The sequence below is a fragment of the Petromyzon marinus genome, chromosome 83 (genome assembly GCF_048934315.1).
Source record: "Petromyzon marinus isolate PM22_M1 ecotype Great Lakes invasive population chromosome 83, UKy_Petmar_22M1.pri1.0, whole genome shotgun sequence".
Classification (NCBI taxonomy): Eukaryota; Metazoa; Chordata; class Hyperoartia; order Petromyzontiformes; family Petromyzontidae; genus Petromyzon; species Petromyzon marinus.
This window is the reverse complement of record NC_133748.1, coordinates 3,669,739-3,684,375: the sequence shown is the minus strand read 5'-3', so window position 1 is coordinate 3,684,375 and position 14,637 is coordinate 3,669,739.

Here is a 14,637-nt window from a genome sequence, read left to right as displayed (position 1 = left end):
GGGGAGGGATTCCACACATCCTTAAGATCATTCAACAGACTTCGGGATAAGAAGGCTCAACTAATCGAGTCTCTCACCTTTCTGAAGAGATGCCGCGACTCTAAGGTAATACCAACCGCATTTACACTAACCTCTGCTGTTGCAACTTCTCTCAATGCAAAACGAATTCTAGCTAGAACTAGCTTCGCTCTTATCTCGGAAAAAATCAGACTTACACGCACCGAACTCGATCAGTTAGACAAGACACTCTACAAATCACACTTAAAATTGACAGCAACAATGTCTACATCGGATTGGGAACATGTAGACAATATGACTACCTCTTCGGCTGCCACTATGTCGAACAAATGTAGGGACAATTTGATTTCCAAATTCAATCACCTCTCCAGCAAAAAATCGGATCCACACACCGAAAAGATAGACGTCAACAAAGTCGTAATTAATCGCAGTAACAGTTCCATTTCTGATGGTCTGAAATCCGTTTTAGCTAAAGGTCTAAACTTTGCTGTCACACCGAGACACTTACCGGTTAATGATATCATTGCCCATGTTGACGTTGCACTCAAGGGCTTGAGTCACATCTCTGCAGACGTAGCAAGATCTGAAATCGCTGCAACCCTCAAAAACGCTAAGTTGCCACCCAGCAACATCAGCAAAGACGAACGTTTTGAATTATCTCAATTAAAAAAGAGGGATGATATTGTCGTTCTCTCAGCCGACAAAGGCAATGCCACTGTCATCATGGACAAAACAGAATATAACAACAAAATTCAAGAACTACTCAACGATGGCAGCTATACAAAAAATAAAAAGAGATCCCACCAACAGCCTGGTCACCAAAACGAACAAAATTATCTCTGATTCAACAGCATTAATTGATGAGATCAAACAGTTCTCGTTGAAACCCTCTGCTGCCAGACCACCAAGATTATATGGCCTTCCAAAGATACACAAAGAAGATACACCCCTTCGTCCCATTGTCTCTACTATCAGCTCCCCCACCTACAAACTGGCACGTTTCCTGGCTGATATACTGCGACCTTTCACTGGAAAAACCACCTCTGCGGTACTAAATTCTACTCACCTGGTATCGACAATCAAAGACATTTCCCTGTCCCCAAACGACCTGCTTGTCAGTTTTGATGTGGTGTCCTTGTTCACCAAAGTCCCGGTACCTGACACCATCGCTATCATTGAAGACCTGGTTCATCAAGGACTGCATACTGATGTACCCCCCCTGGTGAGACATTGCTTAACCAACACATACTTCACCTGGAATGGAACTTTCTACAAACAAACTGAGGGCACCCCAATGGGCTCCCCCCTATCTCCGGTTGTAGCCAACGTATTCATGGAAAAATTTGAAACTGACGCCATCCAGACTGCCACTCTACGCCCGACCTTATGGAAGAGGTACGTTGATGACACCTTTGTCATCTGGCCACATGGCCAGCCTGCTCTAGACCAATTCCGCGACCACATCAATTCCATACACCCAGCCATCAGATTTACCATGGAGGTCGAAAAAGATGGCAAACTACCCTTTCTGGATGTCTTAATTAAAAGGAGACATGATGGTTCAATGAGCCACTCTGTCTACAGGAAAGCTACCCATACAGATGCTTACTTGAAACCGGATTCCCACCACCATCCATCCCAGAAGAACTGCCTCATCAAGACTCTATACCATAGAGCCCAATGCATTTCCGACCAGGAACACATTACCAGTGAACTCAAGCACGTACACCAGGCTCTCAGGGCTAATGGCTACTCCGACTACACAATCCGCAAAGCCATCACTCCAGTCATGAAGAAGGATCCTCTTGTGGAGCCACTCAAAACCATCACCTTACCCTACATTGCAGGGGTCACTAAAAAGATCTCCAAAATCCTGAATAAACACAAGATCCAGGTCCGATTCAACACAGTACACAAAATCCGTGATTTAGTTCCATCTGTAAAAGATGCTCTTCCAGACATACAGTACCCAGGCGTTTACAAACTAAAGTGCCTCTGTGGTAGTAGCTACATTGGAGAAACCAAGAGACATATCTCGGACCGCATCCGCGAACATAAAGCAGACTTGAAACACGGTAAGACGAACTCCTCTGCCGTGGCAGACCACTGTTACAATTCAGTGGGCTCACATGACATTGACTTCTCCAAGACGGAGGTTCTTTGCAAACCAACCGGCTACCATGAGAGATTCGTTCATGAGGCCATTCACATATACAAGCACAGAGACAATTTCAACCGAGAAGATGGATTCAGGCTTAGTAACCACTGGAAAGATGTGTTAAATCATTTCTGCTCTTAATTAATTGTAATTTTACGATGTCCTTCAGACCGCAGCTCTTTCGCCAGCATTGCCTCTTAATACCTCTCACACCACGGTTAATGGTATGGTTTACAACATGGAGCATACTAGGGCCTCGCAGCTGTCTCTCTCCCCCTCCTCTGTTCCGACCATGGACGAACTCGTCCGTCTGAACGGGGCCCATAGCTATCCGTGGTACGGAAATTTGAGGGTAAGAATCCACCCATTTTTTCGCCATATAGCATTGTGATATATAACGACTTATGGTTGGTAGCTTAGCTGATTGGAGAATATAGAGTTTATTGATAACATGAAGGTAATTTATATTTTAGTTTTTATTGGTTCACTATATAGTACTGTGAATAGCTCAGATGTGTAGTCATTTCTGTGACCAGTCACTAGCAAATCACCCAGTTATTTCAATGCTAAATTCGCCTAGTTATTTCAATGCTAAATTCTCCTGTTTGATTTGTACTAAGTGCCTCGGTGAATGTGTATGCTCTGACTTCAACGTAGCTATTTCTGTAGCAGTTACAAGCGAATCACTCAGCCATTTCAATGCTAAATTCTATGCTAATCCCATTGTCAAGGGGTGCCTCTGCGGATGTGTATGCCTTAACTTAGCTATTTCAATGCTAAATTCTATGCTAATTCCTTTTAACAATGGGTGCCTCTGCGGATGTGTATGCTTTAACTTTTAACATAGCTATTTCTGTGACCAGTCACAAGCTAATCATTCAGCCATTTCAATGCTAAATTTTATGCTAATTCCTGTGTCAAGGCTCTTTGTTCCTCTCACACAGCTTAAAAGCCGTGATCTGAACGTGGCTCTCTCACTCCAGCGCTGTCCTACCAGACAGTCTCGCCCCCTTCACCTGATGAAGGCCGCTTGTGTTGTGGCCGAAACGTCGTGAGAATATTATTGTGTTATTTTATTTTATCAATTTATTATTTTATTCTCATTCTACGTGACTTTACCGAAAGAACCAAAGAAGACTGCTAAGCTTGGCAATGTATTTTAAGCTGGGTGGGAGGAGCAGGGCGCCTTGACAAAGGAGTTTACATATCAACAGAAGTATTTAGCATTGAGGTAGGTGTGTTAATTTAATAGATTAGCAGGATGTTAAAGTCAGAAATCAGCATGTAACTGGGAGATTAGCATGATGTTAGTGTGAGGGATTAGCATGTAACTGGTCACGGAAGTAGCTATGTTAAAGTCAGAGTTTACATATCAACAGAGGCATTTAGTATATTGACACTACATAACTGCAACTAGCCAACTATCATACGATAAACCGATGTGAAAGAACTAAATATAAACTAAATCAATATAATCAATGTACTCAATATATTCTCCATTAAGCTGAGCTATTAACATAAAGTAACTGGGTATACACTACACTATATAATGAATACCATATAGTAAACTAATAAAAAACTGAATTTAAACTACATCAATATTTTCAATAAACTCAATATACTCTACAATTAGCTGAGCTACTAACAATAAGTCATTATACATTGCAATTCTACGTCGAGAAAAGTGTCGGTTTCTTTTTTCTTTTTTCCTCAACGTTAGCACCACGGAAAGCGACGAGCTTTGTTCAGACGGACGAGTCCATCTATGCTCGGAACGGAGGAGGTGGGAGAAACAGCCACGATGCGCTGCTCTGTCCTGTGTTGCGTTACAACTATGTTATAAACTAGACTACTATACATTGCAATGTTATACCTTCCAATCTAAACTACATTGTATAATATCGTATACACAGCCCAATGTAAGCGCTAACATTATGCATTATATTAATATGCCTCCAACTAAACTTTTTTTCTACATTACACGACTATGCACCGTAATATTCACTGCCATAGACAAACCCCACCATTGAATTATACAATGCATTACTATACACTACCCTATACTTTAGACTATAAAAGATTAGACTTGTAATAATACACTATGTATTATTATACCAACCCTACTGTATACCACACTGCTGTATATTCACTATACAATTACGATACTATATATTGCCTTATGAATTATGTTAAGCATTACACTGTTATACTATATATTATTGTACAATATGCTATAAATCATACCATTGACCGTCGTGTGAAAGGAATGGACTGGGGTCTGAAAGTCACCGTAAAATACAATCAATCAAGAACCGAAATGGGTTATCACGTCTTTCCAATGATTACTAAGCCAGAATCCATATTCTCGGTTGAAATTGTCTCTGTGTTTGTATATGTGGATGGCCTCATGAACGAATCTCTCATGGTAGCCGGATGGCTTGCAGAGAACCTCCGTCTTGGAGAAGTCAACGTCATGTGAGCCCACTGAATTATAACAGTGATCCGCCACAGCTGAGGTGTTCATCCTACCGTGTTTCAAGTCTGCTTTATGTTCACGGATGCGGTCCGAGACATGTCGTTTGGTTTCTCCAATGTAACTGCTACCAGAGAGGCAATTTAGTTTGTAGACGCCCGGGTACTGTATGTCTGGAACCACATCTTATACAGACGGGACCAGATCACGGATTTGATGTACTGTGTTGAATCGGACCTGGATCTTGTGTTTATTCAGGATTTTGGAGATCTTTTTTGTGACCCCTGCAATGTAGGGTAAGGTGATGGTTTTGAATGGCTCCTCAAGAGGATCCTTCTTCATGGTTGGAGTGATGGCTTTGCGGATTGTGTAGTCGGAGCAACCATTAGCCTTGAGAGCTTGGTGTACGTGCTTGAGTTCACTGGAAATGTGTTCCTGGTCGGAGATACATTGGGCTCTATGGTATAGAGTCTTGATGAGGGAATTCTTCTGGGATGGATGGTGGTGGGAATCCGGTTTTAAGTAAGCATCCATATGGGTAGCTTTCCTGTAGACAGAGTGGCTCATTGAACCATCAGGTCTCCTTTTAATTAAGACATCCAAAAGGATGGCTTGCCATATTTTTCGACTTCCATGGTAAATCTGATGGCTGGGTTATGGAATTGATGTGGTCGAGGAATTGGTCTAGAGCACGCCGGCCATGTGGACAAATGACAAAAGTGTCATCCACGTACCTTTTCCATAAGTTCGGGCGTAGAGTGGCAGTTTGGATGGCATCAGTCTCAAAATTCTCCATGAAAACGTTGGCTACTGACTGTTTAGTAGCATTTACTGACTGTAGCAGTCATGACTGACCGTAGTAGTATTTACTGGCCCTACAGTACTATCTACCGACTCTATAGCAGTAACGAATAACTGTATAGTAGTATCTGCTGACTCTATAGTAGTATCCACTGATTATAGTAGTAACTTCTAACTCTATAGCAGTGTCTACTCACTCTATAGTAGTATCTACTGACTCTAGTAGCTACTGACCATAGTAGTATGTACTGACTGTATAGCAGTATCTACCAACTCGATAGCAGTATCTACTATCACTACAGAAGTGCATACCGACTGTGGTGGTACCTGCTATCACTGCAGCAGTGCATATTGACTATGGTGGTATCTTGCTATGACTACAGCAGTGCACACTGACTGCGATATTTCCTGCTATCACTACAGCAGTGACTCATGACGGTGGTGGTACCTGCTATAACTACAGCAGTGCATACAGACTTTTTTGGTGCCTGCTATGATTACAGCAGTGCATACCAACTTTGGTGGTACCTGCCATCGCTACAGCAGTGCATACCAACTGTGGTGGTACCTGCTATCACCACAGCAATGCATCGCGACTGTGGTCGTACCTGCTTTCACTACAGCAGTGCATACCGACTGTGGCGGAACCTGCTTTCACTACAGCAGTGCATACTGTGGTGGTACCTGCTATGATTACAGCAGAGGATACTGACTGTGGTGGCACCTGCTTTCACTACAGCAGTGCATACCGATTGTGGTGGTACCTGCTTTCACTACAGCAGTGTATTCTGACTGTGGTGGTACCTGCTATGATTACAGCAGTGCATACTGAGTGTGGTGGTACCTGTATGATTACAGCAGTACATACTGACTGTGGTGGTACCTGCTATCACTACAGTAGTACATGCTGACTCTATATCAGTATATATCGTATCTACAGCACAAAGTACTCACCTGATAGAGTGCCATGGTGAGGCCTAGTCCTGTGCAGAGCCCCCGGCAGCTGAGGCTGGGGGCTGGGCCGCTTGCCTCCACCCACCATCCCCTTATCTAAGTGCCTATTAGTATCTACCGACCCTATAGTAGTCAGTGCACACATTGGGGAGGGGGGGGGGGGGGTGTTGTATATATAGGCCTTTTTTGAAAATTGATATTAATAATGATTTTGCCAATATATATTTTTTTATCAATCGTGGTGTCACTTGGGGCAATAGGGGGTGATGCAGAACACCCCACCCCTCACACACAAGGCAACCGGAGGCAAGCCATAAAAGGTAATAAAACCCAAACAAAGAGAAGGGGGGGGGGGAGTTCCTAATGAGAGTCTGAAAAATCCTGACACGGCTTCAAAGCCTCGCCAGCTTCCAGGGCGGCAAAAACCGGACAGACAAGTTTTTGGTTACTTTAATTAACAGAAAGTAAAAAAAAACTCGGCAACAAGAATAAGCTTATATTATAGGAATCTACACACTCACTACGATAAAAAACAGACTACAATCTACATAGTGGGTTATTACTTCTCATACATATTATTAATACTAATGTTATCCACCTTAATTTCTATTACATCTTGTCATCTACGTGACTTTACAAAAAACGAGGAATATGAATTACAGCAGTGAAGAAGCTTAACTGAAGCCCCTAAACATCAGGACATCAAAATATTACTCTAGTATAACAGCACGGATCCCCGGATACAGACAGGGGGACGACAATTAATAAAACCCTAAGAAATACGTGGTGATGAATGTTAAATCACGAATCGTGGAAAACATAAACTAAATAATAATTATGAACTGTTAAACCGGGGGGCCAGCCAGAAGAGATGAGGCGAGGTGGGTTGATCACGTGACCAAGATAAATGTATCCCAGAGAGAAAGAGAGCCTCCTGGCCGCCTTTGTCTTCCAGCAGCACGTGATAGAATTTGCAAACGCAGGCAGAGGGCATCTCCTCTTAAAAATAAAAATAAAACACCACGATGGAAACACTACTACAACATACCTTGAGTCACGTACAGAATCATAACTACAAGTGGTACGGTATCAAACTATAAGAGGTAAAATAAAATGTTTAACTTCAAAAGCCTCAACACACCCTTTGTGCAAGGCAAAAGAATGTCACACCTGGAGGGAAGAGCAGGGGGGAGAGGACTCGACCGGACAGGGGGCACCCCCCGTCCTTCCAGATTTATTAGTGCAGAAGGTGAGAAAGAAGGATGCACTCGGGGGCAATCTGGAGCATCTGTTTCCTTTTGATGGCAGGATGGCTTGAGGAAGGCGACAGCAACCATGTCTTGATGAAACTTATATTACCTCAATAAATGACACACACACACACGGACTTACATACAACACCCCTCCCCCCCCCCGACAGCACAGAGCGAAATCAAAGGAAGTCCCGGTCCTTTGTGAGAAGGCGAGCCAGAGGAAAAAATTTGGCATATAAAGAGAGACACGGGCTATACATCGGCATCACAGCTACCGGCGGCAGAAGACGACCATCAGCTACCGAAGATGACCAACCCCCGAAGATAACAGCAGCCACCAAGGGCGATCAGTCACACCAAATAGTTCTACAACGTCAAGCCATCAATGTCGAGAAAGGGCGGAAAGCGCCAAGCCAAGCATCGACCAAACCAGTATTGCAGAGAACCAGCTGCACGCGCAATCAACACCGCCAGAGAGACGGAGCCGGAGAGAGCGCGTAGCAGCGCCACCAGCCATTGGTGTCAGCTGCCAGCGGACAAGCGTTGTGCCGACTCGGCTCATCCAGCAGGGGAAAGAGCCTGACCGGCCGCCCGTGAGGAAGAGGAGAGAGCGCGTAGCAGCGCCACCAGCGCCACCAAGCAAGGGTGTCAGCTGCCAGCGGACGAGCTGCGGGTGCTACCTGACGACAGGATCATCGCGCACCGACGGCGAGCATCGTGCCAACTCTTCCACCCAGCTGTGTACAGAGACTGTGGCCGCCCGTGTGAAAGAGGGAGTGCCAAGCTGTCCGTATGATACACACACCCTCACTCCCTCACCGCTCCGCAGGGAACAAACACATTTTTGATACAAGGAATGCCCGACCTCGGCGTCTGCTTAACGCAAATGATTGATCAAGAAGACAAACAATACTCACACATTAACACATACAAGAAGACTCATGATAAGTGCGTCAAGTATCAACTGATAGCAAAGAACACGGCTGCCATTGGGTTATGGGGAAACGGTCCTTTAGAAGTATTTTAGTAGCTATGTTTCTTTTGATTTGCATAAATGTTATCAATGAATTCATCGATGAAAACTAAACGTTTAGAAACCTAAGTTACGGATCTACACACTCACAGGGAGATAATTGTGTTGAAAGCTTTCTTTTGATCACAGAATCTGCCTGCGAATTTATTGAAGCCTTAGCCAATTGATAGGTAATTGCTGAAGCAGGCATACTGCCGCACACCATTGTTCCAACATTTCGGTAATTACATAATCTTGCCCATGAATTCATTGCTGTATACTTTTGCCTTCGGGACGTGTTTCTTTATTGCCTTCGTATGAAAATCGTTGCATACTCTGAGGAATAATCGATTGTTCTGTTACCCAGTTAACAAACATGATCATTGAGGGTTACATGTATGGATCAATGAGGGGAACATCTCCAGGAGTACTGTGTTGACAATTCCAAGTATAAGAGTTCGAATATTAGAGTGTTAAGGTTTTGTTTTGAAATCAAAATTGCTTAACACAGAAATGTCTGAGTGGTGCTTTCCTAAGTTCATGCGTAATAATCTTAGTTATAAGAACTATATCCTGTGGGGAGATTTGAATTTGGAGACCTGACATAAACACACTAAGACAGATTCAGTAAATGTTAAGCGAGAATAATTGTATTATACTGATTGATAATACGGACCTTGACAACGAAGCCGAGCTTAATCTAGCATACTTACAGCACACCTGCATAACTTCATACAATTAATTGTATGATCCCGATTGATGACACTGTCATCGACAACGAGGCAGGGCTTAATTATCATAACGGTGTGCATTAACATAATCGCATGCAATTGCATGACTTAAAACGATCACACCCATATAATTAGCATAATTTATGCGCATAATTACCTCAATGAACATAAATTCGGATAATTACGCATGTTTCAAATTTCATTACATTTTTAATTTTTTTTTTATTAAATTTTCAAGACCCGGCATATACAACAGGGGAAGAGAAGATGACATGACACTTTGATGAATTTTTCTCAGCGTTCTGTGTATTTTTTTTGCATTTTGAACGTGAAGGAGAAATTCCCCCCACCATCCACTGATGACGCGCATGCGTTGCCAGGGGCAACTCCTGTGCAGCTTGAGCGGGGCGGAGAAATATATAAATTAAGAGAAATCGCACAAAAACGCTATTTTAACTATATTAAAGGTGACAGACGTGGAAAAGGAATAGCCTATGCCAAGCACGGGGCTTACGGCGTGGTACCCGGCTAATTCTTTTTAAAAGTAAACCCCACGGTTCACGAGCCAAATCTTTTGCAAGGGCGCTTACGCAGATAGACGGACAGACAGACAGACAAAGAATGACGTTTATAGGTAAGATACTGTGTATATGTGTGTGAGTATGTAGAACTAACCTCTCTGTGCAACCCCCCACACAGAGAAGAAGTCGACTAACTGGTGGAATTTCGGCGCAGGTAAACGATGATGTCACCACACCTCCACGTGATCACTTGTGTGGTGACGCTTGCGATGACGCTGCTTTATCGTGATGCTGTGTGATGGTGATGTTATGTGATGGTGTATGATAATGGTACTGTAGTGTATAGCGTAGTGTATTGCGTAGTAGTGTAGCGTGTAGTAGTATATAGTAGTATAGTGTGCAGTAGTGATAGTGTACTTTGTAGTAGTGTAGTAGAATATCGTAGTGTAGTATACAGTAGTGTGGTATATACATAATAGTATAGCATATTTATGTATCAGTATGTAGAACTAACCTGTCTGTGCAACTCCTCCACACAGAGAAGAAGTCGACCAACTGGTGGAATTTCTGCGCAGGTAAACGTTGACGTCACCACGCCTCCACGTGATCGCTTGTGTGATGATGCTGCGATGACGCTGTGTGATGGTGATGGTGTATGATGGTGTAGTGTACAGTGTAGTGTACAGTAGTGTAGTGATTCGTTTTGTACAGTGTAGTATAGTGTATACAGTAGTGTATAGTTTTGTACAGTGTAGTATATAGTAGTGGAGTGTATACAGTAATGTATAGCAGTGTTGTAGTGCATTAGTGTATAGTAGTGGAGTGTGTTATAATAGTGTATAGGGTAGTGTATTTGTAATGACTCTGACGACGATGTAATGAGAGACACTTCATTGGGACATAGCCACAAAGAGTGACCCGAGGCTCTTTGCTTTTGTCTACAGTTTGTAACTTCCTCCGAACGTCCCCACTCCTCGTGCTCTTCCCTTTTATACTTTATACTCTTCTGGAACTTTCTGGCCCTTATTTTTTCTCTGCGCCAATTCCTTTCCCCGATCGATCCTCGTTCAAAACCTTATCCCTTTACCAGTCTGGGTTTCCTGGGAATCACCGTGGAGGCCTCTTTCTACGTTGCCAGTGGGACATGCTGCCCAGTAGAGTATATCGTAGTATGGTAGTGTATGTGATCACTTGCATGGTGACGCTGTGTAATGGTGATGGTGTATGATGGTATGTGATGATGATGGTGTTTGATGGTGATGCTGTAATGTATAGTGCAGTGTGTAGTTGTGCAGTTTGTAGTGTGTAGCAGTGTATTGGATATTAGTGTATAGTTGTGTAGTTTATTTGTTTGTTTGTTTTTCAATCCACTTGTCCTGGTGAGGGTCGCGTTGGCGGCATATTGAGTAGTGTGGTCCAGACCTCACTTTCCCTGGCAACGGATTCTAGCTCTTCCTGGAGAATTCCCAGGCGTTTTCAGGCCAGCTGAACGACATCGTCCCGCCAACTTGTCCTGGGCCTGCCCCGGGGTCTTCACCCTGTGTGACATGCTGCTCAGTAGAGTTCCTGGGGGAGTCTACCGGGGGGGGGGGGGAGGGAGGGGGGATCCTTACCAGGTGCCCTAACCACCTTAACTAGCTCCTCTAGATTTGGAGGAGCAGGGGCTCGACACTGAGGCTCTCCCCGATAACTGAGCTCCTCACCCAATCATGGAGAGTGAGCCCAGCAACACTGCAGAGAAACCTCATTTCGGCCGCTTGTTCCCGCAATCTCATCCTTTCAGTCATTATCCAAAGCTCATGACCACAGGTGAGGGTGGGAACGTAGATCGACCTGTAAACCGAGAGCTGTGTTCGAGAACTCAGCTCCCGCTTCACCACCATGGAACGGTACCAGCGCCCACATCACTGTGGAGGCTGCACCGATCCGCCGATTTCCCACTCCCACTTACCATCGGTCATGAAAGAGACCCCAAGGTACTCCTCCACTAAGGGCAGCTGTTCCCCCCTCACTTGGAGAGCACAATCCACCATCTGTCGGGAATGAACCATGATCTCAGGTTTGGAGGTGTTGATCCCCATCCCAGCCGCTTCACCCTCAGCATCAATCAGTTCAAGTGCACGCTGGAGATCACAGACTGACGAGGCAAAGTGGACAACGTAATCTGCAAAAAAGCAGCGACGTCACCTCCATACCCCCCTCCTGGATATTCTCCATATCTCGGTTGCGCCTTGATATTCTGCCCATGAAAATCACAAACAGTTAGTGGAGAAAAGACGCACCATTGGCAGAGTCTACCACCCACAGTGAACAAATTTGATTTAATACCATGAATGCGGATACACCTCTAACTACTCCTGGCACACAAAAAGGGGCACTGGTACATCGTACTCCCGCAGCACCTCCCACAAGACATTCCAGGGAACACGGTCATATGCCTTCTCCAAGTTTACGAAGCAGAGGTAGACTAGAGAAGCATACTCACATGACCCCTCAAATATCTGTGAGAGAGAAAAGAGCTGTCCATTGTTCCATGACCATGATGGAATCCACATTGTTCCTCCTGAATCTGAGGCTTGACCACTGGGTGTAGCCTCCTCTTCAGTATTCCGGCTAAGGCTTTACCTGGGACACCGAGGAGTGCAATCCCTCTGTAGTTGGAGCACACCCTCTGGTCCCCTTTCTTAAAAATGGGGACCATGACCCCAGTTTCCCAATCCAGAGGTACTGTACCCGTCTTCCATGCACAATTAAAGAGGCGCTTAACCACGACACTTCTACACTGTCCAGTGCTTGAAACAACCCTGCACGATTCTCGTTCACCCCAGCAGGCTTGCCGCTACAAAGGTCCTCAACCGCCGCAGCAACTTCAGCAGCTGTGATGGATCTGACCCCCCCCCAGCTGTGTCCAGGGCTGCCTCCTGTGATAAGGGCATCTCCACCCCGTTGAGGAGCTCCTTAAAGTGTTCCTTCCACCTCTCGACTATCGCCTCAGTTGAGTTCAATGTTACGCCACCCTGACCGAGAACAGCCTGGGCCACGTCCCGTCGACCCCTCCTAAGGCATTGGACGGTTTGCCAGAACAGAACTTTGAGGCTGCATGGCAGTCCCTCTGCAAGGCTTCTCCAAACTCCTCCCGCACCTGAGATTTTGCTTCAGCAACTGCTACTGCTGCTGCCTTCTTGGCAATCCGGTACCTCTCAGTTGAGTTGGGAAACCTTTATCTGAGCACAGCTTGGAAAGCATCCTTCAACTTGACAGCTTTCTTCACCACCGGTGTCCACCAGTGGGTCCAAGGGTTGCCACCATGACAGGCACCAACTGCCTTTAGGCTACAGCTTTCTGTAGCTGCATCCACAATCGAGGTCCTGAACATCATCCACTCGGACTCAATGTCCATGACCTCGCCTGGAGTGTAGGATACATTTTCCTGGAGGTGGAAGTTGAAATCTTTCTGCACTGGGTCTTCCGGCAGACATTCCCAGGTAACCCGGCACTATTCGTTTTGCCCTTCCACGTCTATCTGGTCGGTACCCCAAGCATCGGATCCAATTTCCCACCAGGTGGTGATCAGTTGACAGCTCTGCCCCTCTCTTCACCCTGAGTGTCCGGAACATACGGCCTTAGGTCCGATGATACAACAACAAAGTTAATAATTGACCTTCGGCCCAAGGTGCTCTGGTACCAAAGTACACTTATGAGCATCCTTTTTTGTTCAAACACGGTGTTTGTTATTTACATTCCATGACTAACGCAGAATTCCAATAACATTTCACCATTCGGGTTAAGGTCAGGGAGGCCATTCCTCCTAATCACGCCTCTCCAGGTATCTCCATCATTTCCCACGTGAGCATTGAAGTCACCCAGTAAGACTGTGGAGTCGGTAGGCAGCACTCTGTTGAGCACTGCACCCACCATCTCCAAAAAGGCCAAATACTCTGAACTGATGTTTGGTGCATAAGCACAGACAAAAGTCAGAGGTTTGCTTTCTGAGGCGACCCACTCATCCCCTGGGACAAACTCCAACTGAACGGCACCCAGCCCGGGGCTTGTGAGTATCCCCATACCTGCGCGGGGCCCCTCACCAGAGGTTACTCCGGAATAGGAGAGAGACCACTCCCATCGAGAAGTTTGGTTCCAGCGCCAATGCCGTGCGTGGAGGTGAGAACGACTACGTCTAGTCGGTACCTTTCTACCACCTCCAATCCTTCCCCCTGCCACACACCGGCATCGCATCCGCACCTCACCCTGCATCCCACGGATGGTGGGGCCCACAGGACAACGCCACGTAGCCATTTCGGGCTGGGCCTCACCGGGTTCTGTGGGTCACCCGGCCACCCAGCCGCTTGCCGGAGAACACCACCCCCAGGCCTGGCTCCAGGGGGGTGTCCCAGTGGGGTGTCCCGGTGGGGTGTCCCAGTGGGGTGTCCCGGTGTACCTTGTCTGGGTGACGTTCTCTGATTTTTATATTTCCCAACCAATCATGAAGGGCTATATAGTGAGGTAGTATATAGTAGTGTAGTAGTGTAATGTGTTATAGTGTATGTTCGTATGGTGAGGAGTAGTGTATAATAGTGTGTAGTAGTGTGTCATGTGTAGTACTGTAGTGTATAGTAGGGTGTAGTGGTGTAACGAGTCTCGGAAACTTCTTGCCTTTCTTCTGTATTTATTCGGGCGCAGATAACGTACTCTCATATCTACAGTACTTAGTTGTGA